We start from the raw sequence: 15,371 nt of genomic DNA, 5'->3' as shown, positions 1-15,371 counted from the left end.
CAGAATAAGATAGTCTAAAATTGGAGGGCTGTCTGTATGGAGTTTGCAAGTTCTCCCTGAGGCTCCATAGGTGTTCTCTGAATGTTCCAGTTTCCTCCCACACTGGCTGGTAGATTAAGTTCTCACCCTGGGCATGGTAGGCAATGGTAGAATCTGAGGGAAGTTGATGGGAATGTGAGGAGAATAAGCACTGGAATTCAGGTAGGAATACTATGAATGGGTCACTGGGATGGACAGTGAGCTGGTGGGCCTTCTCTGCTGTGTCTCTCTCTGACTCTATATAACCAAATTGAACACTAAAAAGAATTTTATCAGCCCTAACATACAGGTACATGCACAGAAACTTCTTGTTCGGATCACAAACACATGTGGTTGTCAGGAGCCATGTGAAGTCATTCTTTGTCTCAGTGTCCACCAGAGAGGCACAGTGCAGCTGAGTTCCCATTAAACAGGTCCAGGCATAGGCCGTTAATCTATGGCAGTTCTTGCAGCCAAGTTATTCTCTGACAATAACACACTAAAGCCACAGAGGCTCTACACTTCCGGGCCTTAGATTGTTTAGTGCTTCAATGTTATGCATGACTTGCTTGTTTAGCAAGCTCACTGCTTATACCACAGAGCAACGCTGCCTCACTCCAGCACAACATTGACAGGAAGCACGGGTGGGGGCAGGAGTCAGTGGTTCCCTGGGGTCAGCTTTAAGAGTGTCTGTCATTAAGTTACAGGTTCATGGACAGGATTTATCTGCACAAGTGCATACAACTGGACAATAGCAGCATCTTCCTAAATAATGATAGGAACCCCTCAGCTGAATTTCCACAATATGATCTTGGTGAAAGGCCACTTGCACAAAAAAACACCTCTTAACAGAATCAACAAGTGGCTTATGTGAAGGAGGAGAAGCACAGAGATTCTGCAAGGGAAAAGGGAAACAAGTGAAAACATACCAGAGGACATTTTGTAGGAGTGAAGTCTCTAGCTGTTTGTGCCATGGTAACAATCGGTACATTTGCTCGAGCCAGAAGAGGGTTCAGGCAGATACATTTCTATATTGTAGATCCAGAATGTATTTCTCAGAAATGTCCAAAAGAACGATATAGAACTTTATTGCCATAAGACAATAGGAGCAGAATTAGGCCTCTTGGCCCATCAAGTCTGCTCCGCCATTCCATCATGGCTGATTTATTATCCCTCTCAACCCCATTCTCCTGCCTTTTCCCCATAACATTTGACACCCTTACTAATCAAGAATCTATCAACCTCTGCTTTAAATATACTCTGTGACTTGGCCTCCACAGCTGTCCATGGCAAGGAATTCTTACAGACTCACCACCCTCCTCAGGCTGCACCCTCTGATCCGAGGCTCACTCATGATAGGAACCCATTCTATCCAGGCCTTTCAATAATCGACCATTCAATGAGATACCTTCTCATTCTTCTAAACTTCAGTGAATACAGGCCCAGAGCCATCAAACACTCCTCATATATTAACCCTTTCATTATTCTTGTGGACCTCCTCTGGACCCCCTGCAATGTCAGTTCATCTTTCCTTACATGGGGCTCAAAGAGGCTCACAATACTGCAAGTACAGTCTAATAAATGCCTTATAAAGCCTCATCACTACATCCTTACTCATATTGTAGTCCTCTCGAAATGAATGTTAACATTGCACTTACTTTCCTTACCACAGACTCCACCTACAAGTTAACATTTAGGGAATACTACACAAGGACTTCCAAGTCCTTTTGCACCTCTGAGTTTTGCATTTTCTCAACATTTAGTAAATAGTCCAGAAGACATAAGACTTACGAGCAGAATTAGGCCATTCAGTCCATCGGGTCTGCTCCGCCATTCCATCAAGGTTGATACTAGATCCCATTCAACCACATACACCTGCCTTCTCACAATATGAATTGATGGCCTTGCTGATCAGGAAACGATCATCTTCCACCTTAAACATACCTACGGACTTGGCCTCCTTCGCAGACTGTGGCAGAGCATTCCACAGACCCACTATTCTCCGGCTTAAAAAAAATCCTTCCTATCTCTGTTCTAAAAGGTCACCTCTCAATTTTGAGGCTGTGCCCTCTAGTTCTGGATACATTGCCATAGAAAACATCCTCTCCACATCCACCCTATATAGCCCTTTTAACATTCGGTAGGTTTCAATGAGATCCCCCCACATTCTTCTAAATTCCAGTGAATACAGGCCCAAATCTGCCAAACAGTCCTCATATGTTAACCCTCATTATTCTTGGAATCATCCTCGTGAACCCCCTATGGACTCTCTCCAATGACAACACATTCTTTCCGAGATATGGGGCCCAGAACTGTTGACAGTATTCCAAGTGCAGCCTGAATAGTGTCTTATAAAGGCTCAGCATTATCTCCTTGTTTTTATATTCTATTTTCCTTGAAATAAATGCCAACATTGCATTTACCTTCTTTACCACAGACTCAACCTGCAAATTAACCTTCTGGGAGTCCTGCACGAAGATTCCTAAGTCCCTCCACACCTCTGATGTTTGAACCTTCTCACCATTTAGATAATAGTCCGCAGTATTGTTCCTTTTACCAAAATGCATTTCCCAACACTGTATTCCATCTGCCACTTATTTGCCCATTCATCCAAGTTGTCCAATTTCTGCTTCAATTGCATTGCTTCCTCAGCACTACCCACCACTGCACCTATCTATGTACCATCTGCAAACTTTGCCACAAAGCCATCAATTCCATTATCCAAATCATTTGACAAACAATGTGAAAAGTAGCGGTCCCAATACTGACCCCTGAGAAACACCACTAGTCACTGGCAGACAGCCAGAAAAGGACCCTTTATTCCCACTCGCTACCTCCTGCCTGTCAGCCATTCCTCTATCCATGCCAGTATCTTTGCTGTACCACCATAGGATTTTATCTTGTTAAGCATCCTTGTGCATGGCACTTTATCAAATGCCTTTGAAAATCCAAGTAAATAACATCCACTGCCTCTCCTTTGTCCACTCTGCTTGTTACTTCCTTGAAGAACTCTAACAGATTTGTCAAGCAAGATTTCCCTTCAGAGAAACCATGCAGACTTGGACTTCTTTTATCATTAGTCTCTGAAACCTCATCCTTCATAATGCACTCCAACACTTTCCCAACCTCTGAGATTTCCCTTTATGGAAACCATGCTGACTTTGACTTATTTTATCATAAAACTCCGAAATCTTATCCTTAATAATAAATGCCAACACTTTCTTGACCACTGAGATTAGACTTGCTGGCCTATAATTTCCTTTCTTTTGCCTTCCTCCCTTCTTAAAGACAGCAGTGGCATTTGCAATCTTCCAGTTCTCCAGGTCTTTACCAGGATCAATAATTCTTGAATTATTGAATATGACCAATGCATCTGTTATCCCTTCAGCAACCTCTCTCAGGACTCTGGGATGTAGTCCATCTGGTCCAGGTGACTTATCCACATTAAGATCTTTGAATTTGCCTAGCACGTTTTCCTTTGTAATAGCAATGGCACTCACTCCTGTTCCCTGGCACTCACAGACCTCTGGCACACTGCTAATGTCTTCCACAGAGAAGAAAGATACAAAGTACGCATTAAGTTCACCTGTCATTTCTTTGTCGCCCCATTGCTACCTCACCAGCATCATTTCCAGTGGCCCAATATCAACACTCACTTCCTTTTTCACCTTTATTCCTTCAAACAAAATCCATGACCATAAATTTCTCTACACTATATTCCATCTCCCAATTTGTCCAATTCCTTCTGCAGCTTCCTTGCTTCCTCAATACTACCTGCCCCTCCACCTATCTTTTTATCAACTGAAAACTTGGGCACAAAGCCAATCAATCTCATCATCCAAATCATTGATATATAACTTGAAAAGAAGTGGTCCCAATACCAACTTCTGTGGAACACCACTTGTCAGCGGCAAGCAACCAGAAAATGTCCCTCTTATTCAGACTCTTTGCCTCCTGCCAATCAGCCAATCTCTTATCCATGGTGGTATCTTTCTTGTACTACCATGATCTCTTATCTTGTTAAGCAGCCTCATGTGCAGCACCTTGTCAATAGACTTCTGAAAATCCAAGTGGACAACATCCACTAATTCTACTGTGTCTATCCTACCTGTTATTTCTTCAAAGAATTGCAACAGATTTTTTTAGGCAAGATTTCCTCTTAAAGAAACAGGCTAACTTTAGCCTACTTCATCATGCACTTCCAAGTACCTTGAAACCTCATCCTTAATAATCAAATCCAGCACTTCCCCAGCCACTGAAGTCAGGCTAACTGGCCTATAATTTCCTATTTTCTGCCTCCCTCCCTTCCTGAAGAGTGGATTGGCATTTGTAATTTTCCTTTCCTCCAAAACCATTCCAGACAGTAATAGTAATGATCTTTCAATCATCTAGTGATACACAAACAGCTCATGTCTTCCATAGTGAAAACTGACACAAAATACTTAATACTCATTAAGTTTGTCCACCATTTCTTTGTGCCCATTACTACCTCTCCAGTGTCATTTTCCAGTGGTCCAATATCCACTTTCACCTCTCTTTTACTCTGAAAAAGAACTTTTGGTATCCTCATTGATATTTTTAGGTAGCTGATCTTCATATTTCATCAGCCAGCACATCAGAACAACTCTTGTACCCCCACACAGGAAGTCAGGAGCTGTTGACTGGCCAGTGTTTAGAGACACGATGAAGGGTCTCAACTGTTTACTCTTTTCCATAGATGCTGCCTGGCCTGCTGAGTTCCTGCAGCATTTTGTGTGTAGATTTTCTCAAGTTAGTGTGTAACCATTTCACAGCACTGATGGGAGATTCAATTTTTCTCTCTGACCTATGAGTGTTTTCTCTTCTTCTAGAATTTTCAGCCTCCTTCCTTCTCAGGTAACCTCTTGTAACTGGTGACAAGTGAAGCCTTTGTGAGGTGAACAGATGGGGCAAGATCTGCCTCTCCAATTCATCAGGTGCTTCTTCCGCTGGTTTATGCAGGGCAGCTGTGTGCTCAGATGCATGTGTACTCTTGGTTTCTGTGACCACCCTGACTGCCCCTTCTCCACTTTATGTGGTCATTGGGATGTTGCATGATTTCAAGATGGCTTTGTGCACATGCTCGTTCCCTCTTCCTGCCTGCTAATCCCTTACCATAACAGAGCTCCTGGATATACTCAGGATAGACAAAGGCGAATTGCTTGATGTTGTGTACTTGGATTTTCATAAGGCTTTTGACAAGGTGCCATACATGAGGTCGCTTAATATGCTACGAGCCCATGGTATTACAGGAAAGATTCTAGCATAGATAAAGCATTCGCTGATTGACAGGAGGCAAAGAGTGGGAATAAAGGGAGCCTTTTCCGACTAGCTGCCAGTGACTAGCGGTGTTCCACTGGGGTCTGTGTTAGTACGAATTCTTTTTACATTATATATCAATGATTTGGATGATGGGAATGATAGTTTTTTTTGCAAAGTTTGCAGATGATATGAAGATAGGCAGAGGGGCAGGTAGGTTTCAGAAAGCGTTGAGGCTACAGAAGGACTTATACAGATTAGGACAATGGACAAAGTGGCACATGAAAAATAGTGTTGGGAAGTGTATGGTCATGCACTTGGTAGAAGAATTGAAAGGCTTGACATTTTCTGAATGGGGAAAAAAATACAAAATCCTTGTGCAGGATTTCCTAAAGGTTAATTTGCAGGTTGAGTCTATGTTGAGGGAAGCAAATACAATATAGCATTCATTTCAAGAGGACTAGGATATAAATGTAAGGATGTAATGATGAAACTTTATAAAGCACTAGTGAGGGCTCACTTGGAGTATTGTGAGCAGGTTTGGGCCCCTTATCTTAGAAAGGATGTGCTGAAACTGGAGCAGGTTCAAAGGAGGTTCATGAAAATGATTCCAGGGTTGAATGGCTTGTCATATGAAGAGCATTTGATGGCTCTGGGCCTGTATTCATTCAAATTCAGAAGAATGAGAGGTGACGTGATTGAAACCTGTCAAATGGTGAAAGGCCTTGATAGAATGGATGTGCAGAGGATGTTTCCTGTGGTGGGAGAGTCTAAGAGCAGAGGACACAGGCTTAGAATGGAAGGGCATCGTTTTAGAATGGAGATGAGGAGGAAATTCTTTAGCCAGGGAGCAGTGAATCTGTGAAGGTCGTCTATATGTATAAGGCAGAGGTTGGTAGATTCTTGATTCGTCAGGGCATGATGGGATATGGGGTGAAGGCAGAAGATTGGGGCTGAGAGGAAAATTGGATCAATCAGAATAGACTCAATGGGCTAAATGGCCTAATTCTGCTCCTATATCTTATGGTCTTATGGTCTTAAAGTTACTGTTTTATAGATTTGCTAAGTATGCCCCCAGAATAAGAATCTCAGGGTTGCATGTGGTGACATGTATGTATCTGATAATAAATTTTACTTTGAACTTTGAACTGAGGAGGAAAGGTCCATTGCAATGTTCTGTTGTTGGGTCATCACCTCCAAGGCACAATGGAAGCATATGAAAGGATCAACTTCAATACACTTTGCTAATGTGGCTCACCATGCGTAATTTTGGAAAACATGAACCCCTTCCCATATCTTGGACCCAACTTACAGCAAAGACTAAGGTCAGTGTTGATGTTCACCATCACCCTTAGTGCACCAGCACACTGTCTGGGCATTTCAAGATCAAGACCTTAGACTTGGCAAATTAACCACAGTCTGTCAGATTATGCCCTCTAGAATCCTTTTTAAACCTGAACCAACTACTAAGGGCACTGGGAAAATACTACCAATGCTGATGTCATCAAATCTTCAATCTTCACTGGAAAAATAAGTGAAGCTATGACAGTGTCTTTTCCCCAAACAATATCCCTGGTACTGTGCCCCACATTCCAATCCAATATCCCCAGTACTGAGGCCCATGTTCCAAACCAATATACCGAGTACTGAGGCCCATTTTTTCTATGATCAATGATGTTGCTTTGCACAGCACAAATGGTCAAGTCACTGTGCACTGCATCAGAGACCTGGATTTGATCCTGACCTCTGACACTGTGTGGTGTTTACACATTCTCCCTGTGATCATATGATACTGCCATCCACCCCCACCCCATCATCGTACACTGGCTAGACCCACTGGCTGTGTGGTGCTTACATGTTCCCCCTGTGATCATGTGACACCCCACCCCCCACTACCAAGGTATAGCGGGTAGAGACACTGCCTCAAAAGATCCAGTTCAATCCCAACCTCCGGGCTGTCTGTGTGCAGTTTGCACATTCTCCCTGTGACCATGTGAACCCTGTGGTACAGTGGGTAGAACCACTGCCTCACTACACTAAACACACGGGTTTGATCCCAACTTCTGCTGCTGTCTGTGTGGAGTTTGGACTTTTTCTCTATGACTGCATGACTTTTCCTCTGGTGCTGCAGTTTCATCTCAATTCCCAAGGAAACATGGGTTGCTCAGTTAATTGATTGCTGGTAGAATCTGGTGGAATTGATGAGAATGTGGGGAGAACAGATAGACAATAGACAATAGGTGCAGAAGTAGACCATTCGGCCCTTTGAGCCTGCACCACCATTCTGAGATCATGGCTGATCATCTACTATCAATACCCGGTTCCTGCCTTGTCCCCATATCCCTTGATTCCCCTATCCATAAGATACCTATCTAGTTCCTTCTTGAAAGCATTCAGAGAACTGGCCTCCACTACCTTCCGAGGCAGTGCATTCCAGACCCCCACAACTCTCTGGGAGAAGAAGTTTTTCCTTAACTCTGTCCTAAATGACCTACCCCTTATTCTTAAACCATGCCCTCTGGTACTGGACTCTCCCAGCATCTGGAACATATTTCCTGCCTCTATCTTGTCCAATCCCTTAATAATCTTATATGTTGCAATCAGATCCCCTCTCAATCTCCTTAATTCCAGCATGTACAAGCCCAGTCTCTCTAACCTCTCTGCGTAAGACAGTCCGGACATCCCAGGAATTAACCTTGTGAATCTACGCTGCACTTCCTCTACAGCCAGGATGTCCTTCCTTAACCCTGGAGACCAAAACTGTACACAATACTCCAGGTGTGGTCTCACCAGGGCCCTGTACAAATGCAAAAGGATTTCCTTGCTCTTGTACTCAATTCCCCTTGTAATAAAGGCTAACATTCCATTAGCCTTCTTCACTGCCTGCTGCACTTGCTCATTCACCTTCAGTGACTGATGAACAAGGACTCCTAGATCTCTTTGTATTTCTCCCTTACCTAACTCTACACCGTTCAGATAATAATCTGCCTTCCTGTTCTTACTCCCAAAGTGGATAACCTCACACTTATTCACATTAAACGTCATCTGCCAAGTATCTGCCCACTCACCCAGCCTATCCAAGTCACCCTGAATTCTCCTAACATCCTCATCACATGTCACACTGCCACCCAGCTTAGTATCATCAGCAAACTTGCTGATGTTATTCTCAATGCCTTCATCTAAATCATTGATGTAAATCGTAAACAGCTGTGGTCCCAATACCGAGCCCTGTGGCACCCCACTAGTCACCACCTGCCATTCCAAGAAACACCCATTCACCGCTACCCTTTGCTTTCTATCTGCCAACCAGTTTTCTATCCATGTCAATACCTTCCCCTCAATGCCATGAGCTCTGATTTTACCCACCAATCTCCTATGTGGGACCTTATCAAATGCCTTCTGAAAATCGAGGTACACTACATCCACTGGATCTCCCTTGTCTAACTTCCTGGTTACATCCTCGAAAAACTCCAATAGATTAGTCAAGCATGATTTGCCCTTGGTAAATCCATGCTGGCTCGGCCCAATCATATCACTGCTATCTAGATATGCCACTATTTCATCTTTAATAATGGACTCTAGCATCTTCCCCACTACTGATGTTAGGCTGACAGGACAATAGTTCTCTGTTTTCTCCCTCCCTCCTTTCTTAAAAAGTGGGATAACATTAGTCATTCTCTAATCCTCAGGAACTGATCCTGAATCTAAGGAACATTGGAAAATGATTACCAATGCATCCGCAATTTCCAGGGCCACCTCCTTTAGTACCCTAGGATGCAGACCATCTGGACCTGGGGATTTGTTAGCCTTCAGTCCCATCAATCTACTCATCACCGTTTCCTTCCTAACGTCAATCTGTTTCATTTCTTCTGTTACCCTATGTCCTTGGCCCATCCATACATCTGGGAGATTGCTTGTGTCTTCCTTAGTGAAGACAGATCTAAAGTACTTATTAAATTCTTCTGCCATTTCTCTGTTTCCCATAACAATTTCACCCAATTCATTCTTCAAGGGCCCAACATTGTTCTTAACTATCTTCTTTCTCTTCATATACCTAAAAAAGCTTTTGCTATCCTCCTTTATATTCCTGGCTAGCTTGCATTTGTACCTCATTTTTTCTCCCCGTATTGCCCTTTTAGTTAAGTTCTGTTGTTCCTTAAAAATTTCCCAATCATCTGTCTTCCCACTCACCTTAGCTCTGTCATACTTCTTTTTTTTAATGCTATGCAATCCCTGACTTCCTTTGTCAACCACTGTGGCCCCTTTCCCCCCTTTGAATCCTTCCTTCTCCGGGGGATGAACTGATTTTGCACCTTGTGCATTATTCCCAAGAATACCTGCCATTGCTGTTCCACTGTCTTTTCTGCTAGGATATCCGTCCATTTAACTTTGGCCAGCTCCTCCCTCATGGCTCCATAGTCTCCTTTGTTCAACTGCAACACTGACACCTCCGATCTGCCCTTATCCTTCTCAAATTGCAGATAAAAACTTATCATATTATGGTCACTACCTCCTAATGGCTCCTTTACTTCAAGATCGCTTATCAAATCCTGTTCATTACACAACACTAAATCCAGAATAGCCTTGTCCCTGGTCGGCTCTCATACAAGCTGTTCCAAGAATGCATCCCGTAGGCACTCTACAAACTCCCTATCCTGAGGTCCAGCACCAACCTGATTCTCCCAGTTCACCTGCATGTTGAAATCCACCATAACTACTGCGACATTACCTTTGCCACATGCCAATGTTAACTCCCTATTCAACTTGCACCCAATATCCATGCTACTGTTTGATGGCCTATAGACAACACCCATTAGGGTCTTTTTGCCCTTACTGTTCCTCAGTTCTATCCACACAGACTCTACTCCTGATCCTATGTCCCCCCTTGCAAAGGACTGAATCTCATTCTTCACCAACAGGGCCACCCCACCTTATGATTAATGGGGATTAGTGTAAATGGGTGGTTGTTAGTCAGCATCATCTCAATGGGCTAAAAGGCCCTTTTCTGTGCTGTTTGTGAAAATTTGCTCTGCAAGTTTGTCAGTCAAAGTTTGTACATTACATTAATGACTAATCACAACATAATTCATTGGTTCAAACACCCTTTTGGATGCTCTGAGATTGTGAGGCATGTTTTGGGAATATGAATCTTTGATGCGTTCCAGCAAGTCTAACAGCCTGATTTTGATCAAATATTTGGAATATGATAAAAAATGTCAACTTTCTGATATAGATAGACTGGCATAACTTCATGCTGAAGAATGACATCAACAATAACAGATATCTTTAATGTATCACACATCCATTCTGTGAGTAGGTGATGGACTGCAGGAAATGACTTCTCTGAGTTAAAGGAGGGGGGAAGGCGGCATAAAGCAGGAAACTGTTCAGTAATCTATTTCTCATCAAGCAAGGCAGGAAGTAGAGGATGTGTGCTGCAGACACAGCTGATGAGAAAGCAGAGCAACCGAACACCATGGAGTAGGCTTCAGCTTTCCACTGCCTGAACCTCCAATGTGGAACGCCTCGATCAGTAGAAGAAACAACGTTCAGTGAAAAGGATCTTTACTGACCAGGTTTACAGTTTATGATGTTTTTGTAGAAGTAATTGACTGTTCTTCACGTTGATGTGTACGCGCACACTTACGGCTCACACGGTCACAGTTCCAGACACAGGCATGCGTTCCCCACAGTCACTCAGACAGAAATTTGCACTGTTTCTTTCATATTAACACGTGTTTGTAGAGCATCCTGTGAACTCAAGGGGCACTGACCTGGGACTTTATTCTGTGGCTGCCTTTCAAATTCCAGGGGCATGGACAGATTTAAAAGCTCCACCTCCTATAATGCTTAATCGGATAACACATCACTGGGTGAAAATGGGACCTACAAGCCTCCATTATGCTCATCTGAAGTAAGTGTGTGTGTGTGTGTGTGTGTGTGTGTGTGTGTGTGTGTGTGTGTGTGTGTGTGTGTGTGTGTGTGTGTGTGTGTGTGTGTGTGTGTGTGTGTGTGTGTGTGTATGAAGATACTGTATATGTCTTTAGAACAAAGATGAGAAGGAATTTCTTTATCCAGATGATAGTGAATCTGTGGAATTCATTGCCACAGACGGCCGTGGAGGCCAAGTCATTGAATATATTTAAAACAGGGGTTGACAGGTTCTTGATTAGTCAGGGCATCAAAGTTTACAGGGAAAAGGCAGGCAAATATAGTTGAGAGGAATAATAAATTAGTCATGGTTGAATAGTGGAGCAGACTTGATGGTCCAAATGGCCTAATTCAGCTCCTAGTGTATGTTTGATACTCTTATGTTGATGCTTGTGTTATGATTTTAGCACTGAAAAAGTTAAATTGTTTTAACCCCTCAGGGGCCTTTGTGAGTAGATGCGGAGGAGAATAATTCCTCTCCGATTATACCTGGAATAACTAAATTTCATCTCGCGCAGAGCCCCCAGTGTTATCAAGAACCCCTCCTATTCACCCCTCAATCTCTTTGATCTCCTGTCATCAGACAGAAGGCACTGCAGTGCAGGAACAACTGAGTGACAGCTTCTTCCCCCAGGTTGCAAGACTTTTGGACATCCTGCTACCATCCAATACACACTATTTATGACAACATCAGTAGCTTTATTCTGTTATATATTTAACTATAGGTCATAAATATACTTTATGTCAACTTATATTTTGAATTACCTGTTAATATTATTTTATGTGTGTTGAGAGGTATATGTGCAGTGTTTTTCACCTTGGTTTCAGAGGAATGTTGTTTCATTTACATGTGTGAGGTGAACGACAATAAATTTGAACTTGAATGAGATCCCAAACCTGGCATAAAATTCCTGTACTTGGCAACATAGATTTCTCTTCTCCTGTATGGTCCAATTTAAGATTTGGACTGCTTATTGCAGAACCTCAAAGCACTGGAGAGTTCCCCCAAGTCACTTGAATGAAAACAAGACTAGTGCTAGTATACTCTCCCAGGCAGCGTTCCAAACGTTTTGTTTAAAACTCTGTCATAGGCAGAGAGAAGGAGAAAAAAGGAAAGTAATTGAGGATCTTCTTTAAAACATCCTTGAAAATTGTAATATCCCCACAAACTCCTGAACCCCTGACCCATGACCACTCAAGGTGAAGAGGAAGCATCTGGGATGGCAGTTAGGGGCCTGAACCCATGCATCAGGAGAGCATGGAGGCTACACAGAAAGGCAGAAGTCACAGCATCTTGCACACTACCAACTTGCCCACACATCAGGCACCTCCTGTTCCATTTATGGCAGAGACCACAGGTCCCATAACATCTTCAGAAAATGTCTTGGGGTCCACAGAAGCAGAGTGAAAGCAATTCTAAAGGTACTTCCAGAGAAATGTGTTGCAAGCCAACCTCGTCATCACAGTATGATTGAGCCAACGTGGACCCAGTGGGGTATCGGAGCCTTTTGTCAGTTATGGCCAGACATAGCGAAAAAATTTCAAAACTTCTGCAGGGAAGAAGCCAAGGTTGATCAGTCTGCAGAGCCAGTCCATCTTCCAACCCCAGAGAGATTCAACTGTGATCCAGGTTCTTGCAGCAGTATCCTCATGCAATGCTCATTAGTATTTGAACTCCAGCCATCCTGGTTTCCTTTGGAGTGTGAAAAGGTGACCTTTATTATCTCGCTTCTGACTGTAAGAGCCCTGGCCTGGGCCACTGCGCATGAGGAACAGAGGTCAGAGATTTGCTTGTATATGGAGGAATTTATAGCTGCCATGAGGAAGGTGTTCTATCACACCATTGGAGCCAGCCAAGCCTTAGTATGCCTGATGAAGATTCAACAGGTGGAAGGTCAGCAGCCGACTATGTGATTGAATTTCCAACCTTGGCCCAAGAAAGTGGCTGGAGTGGGGAGGCCTTGACCACGCTATACTGCCATGGACTCCAAGATGAAAAGGATGCCCTTGCCTTGGGAGAACCAGCTGAGGACATAAAGGTTCTGATCGACAAATCCATTCAGCTCGATAGTCCTCTGGCAGCACGTAAGTGGGACAACATCTAGAGATCGAAAGGGCTAGCATGAGCAGAGACTCAACACATCATTGTTCCACACCCCCACCCCAAACTCAAACCATGACCAGCCACTCTCCTGCTCAGGATCCCGATGAGCCCATACAAATAGAATCTCTACCCAAGAGTGGTTCCCACGTCGGAGTTAAGATTGCTGCCATTACTGTGGGGAAGCAGGTCACATGGGGGCTGAAGACCCGAAGCTGCAGCTGTAGAACTGTTCAAACCATTCTGTGTCCACTAGATATCCAACTCAGCAGAAAACCAAATGGGTGCCCAAGCACCATGGGCATCTTGTTGCCAGGTCCCATCTAAGAGCAGGGCTCCAAAACAGAGATCTTGGAGCCAGGTCCCAGGAGCACAGGGACCATTTGTCACACCTCACTGCCAACTTCTGAGGAGACAGACTAGGATTTGGACTGTGACTTGGCCTCAGGTCAGAGAACCAGATGCCTTGTCCTGTCATTTTGATGAAACAGAATGAGAACTACAGCCAACCACCATTTTGCCTCAAGCCAAGATGGTAGTGCCAATTTGTTGGGGAATCAATGCACATGTTCGCAGAACCAAGCACACTGGGAGACTCCTAAGAACAGTCCTCTGGGTCTGCTGTTTGTCCTTAGTTCCATCTGGTCCCAGGTACTCCAATGGGGACATTCATTGAGAATCACCACTCATCCAGGGATTGCCAGGGCCCTCGAGTTCATCAAGAGGAGGTATTGGTGGCCCAGCACGACAAAAGAAAGTTTAGCTTTACATGCAGGCGTGCAAGGTATGCGCCCGGTGCAAAGAGCCCTGTAGCTGACCTCTCCACTCCCTACCTGCTCTGGACACATATCTCCATGGACTTTGTCACAGGTCTTCCTCCTCCTAAGGGGAAGACGTTATGGTAATAATGGATTGTTTTTCGAAGGCCTGCAAATTCATCACATTGGTCAAACTGCCCTCTGCAGTGGAGATGGCCGAAGTTGCCCTGCACCAGGTCTTCAGGACCCATGGTTTACCAGTGGACATTGTGTTGGATCGTGAATCACAATTCACATCCCATTTCTGGAGAGTGTCTTGCAAACTGCCAGACTTTTCTTTGGATTTCACCCACAGACCAAAGGCCAAATGGAGCTGGTGGACCAAGATCTGGAAAGAAGTCGAAGGTGCCTAGCCTCTGAAACTCCAAATGAGTGGAGCAATCATTTGATATAGCCTGAGGTTGTCCCCAATACTTTACAGCATTTGGTGCATGAGATGTCCCCTTTCAAATGCCAATTTGGGTATTCTCCACCATTCTTTCTGGAACAAGTGTCTGAGGTTGGGGTCCTTGCAACCTCGTCCAATGCTGATAGCAAAAATGGATTAGAGTAAGAGATTTTCCCAGAAAGAGGAAACCGAGGTGAACCAAAAGAGAAGACAGGGCCCTACTTTACAGCTCAGGCAACAGTTCTGGCTGTCAACTCATGATTTGCCTCTGAGTAGAGTCCAGGAAATTGGCTTCTGAGTTCATTGGACTCAGGAAAGTTAACCCGGTGACCTACATCTTGCATTTTCCCAAGACCCTCAAGATCAATCCCACTTTCCACGTTTCCATTTTACACCAACCCATGAGTTCCATCACCATTGGCCCCAACACCACCCAGGTTTGTTGATGGGGAACAGGTTTTCACCATAAGGAAAATTTTGGACGCATACTGTTTGAGGGAGTCAGCAATATCTCATGGACTGGGAGGAGAGATGCTGGGTGCCTGAAAGGGACATCTTAGATATGGTTATCATCCATGACTACAATCATTGTCTCTCCAAACAGCCAGGCCTGTCAGGAGTTGGCCATAGGGAAGGGGGTCCTGTTACCACATGCACCCATGTGTGACAGCTTCTGAGGTTCAGATACTCTAACTCCTCAGATTATGGATAGCTGGCGCGAACTCTTTAAAGATTCAGGATAGTCCTGATAATTGGCAAACATGTTTTGGGTGCCAAGGATTGAGCATTTAAGGAGCATCTGAGATGAGGTTCGGTGCTCAATTGTAAGCCTACTCGT

The 15,371-nt window shown here is 44.0% G+C and overlaps 1 protein-coding gene across 4 annotated transcripts in view; it reads left to right on the top strand.

Annotated features, from left to right (window-relative positions):
• Nucleotides 1–15,371, top strand: part of LOC140739678 (tyrosine-protein kinase JAK2-like) — a 254,486-nt gene that overhangs the window by 37,766 nt on the left and 201,349 nt on the right. For 2 of the 4 annotated variants that reach the window (XM_073068054.1, XM_073068049.1), the window contains exon 1: nt 10,740–10,871. The exons of 1 other annotated variant lie outside the window; for it this stretch is intronic. The gene's annotated coding sequence lies outside the window, so the exon portion shown is untranslated. Of the gene's footprint in view, nt 1–10,739; nt 10,872–11,170; nt 11,210–15,371 lie in introns of those variants that run through there. One more of the 4 variants, XM_073068053.1, reaches the window with a different exon arrangement.

This window comes from Hemitrygon akajei, chromosome 16 (assembly GCF_048418815.1).
Source record: "Hemitrygon akajei chromosome 16, sHemAka1.3, whole genome shotgun sequence".
Taxonomy (NCBI): Eukaryota; Metazoa; Chordata; class Chondrichthyes; order Myliobatiformes; family Dasyatidae; genus Hemitrygon; species Hemitrygon akajei.
Note: the sequence above shows the minus strand (reverse complement) of the source record. Positions and strands in the feature narration are given on the sequence as shown.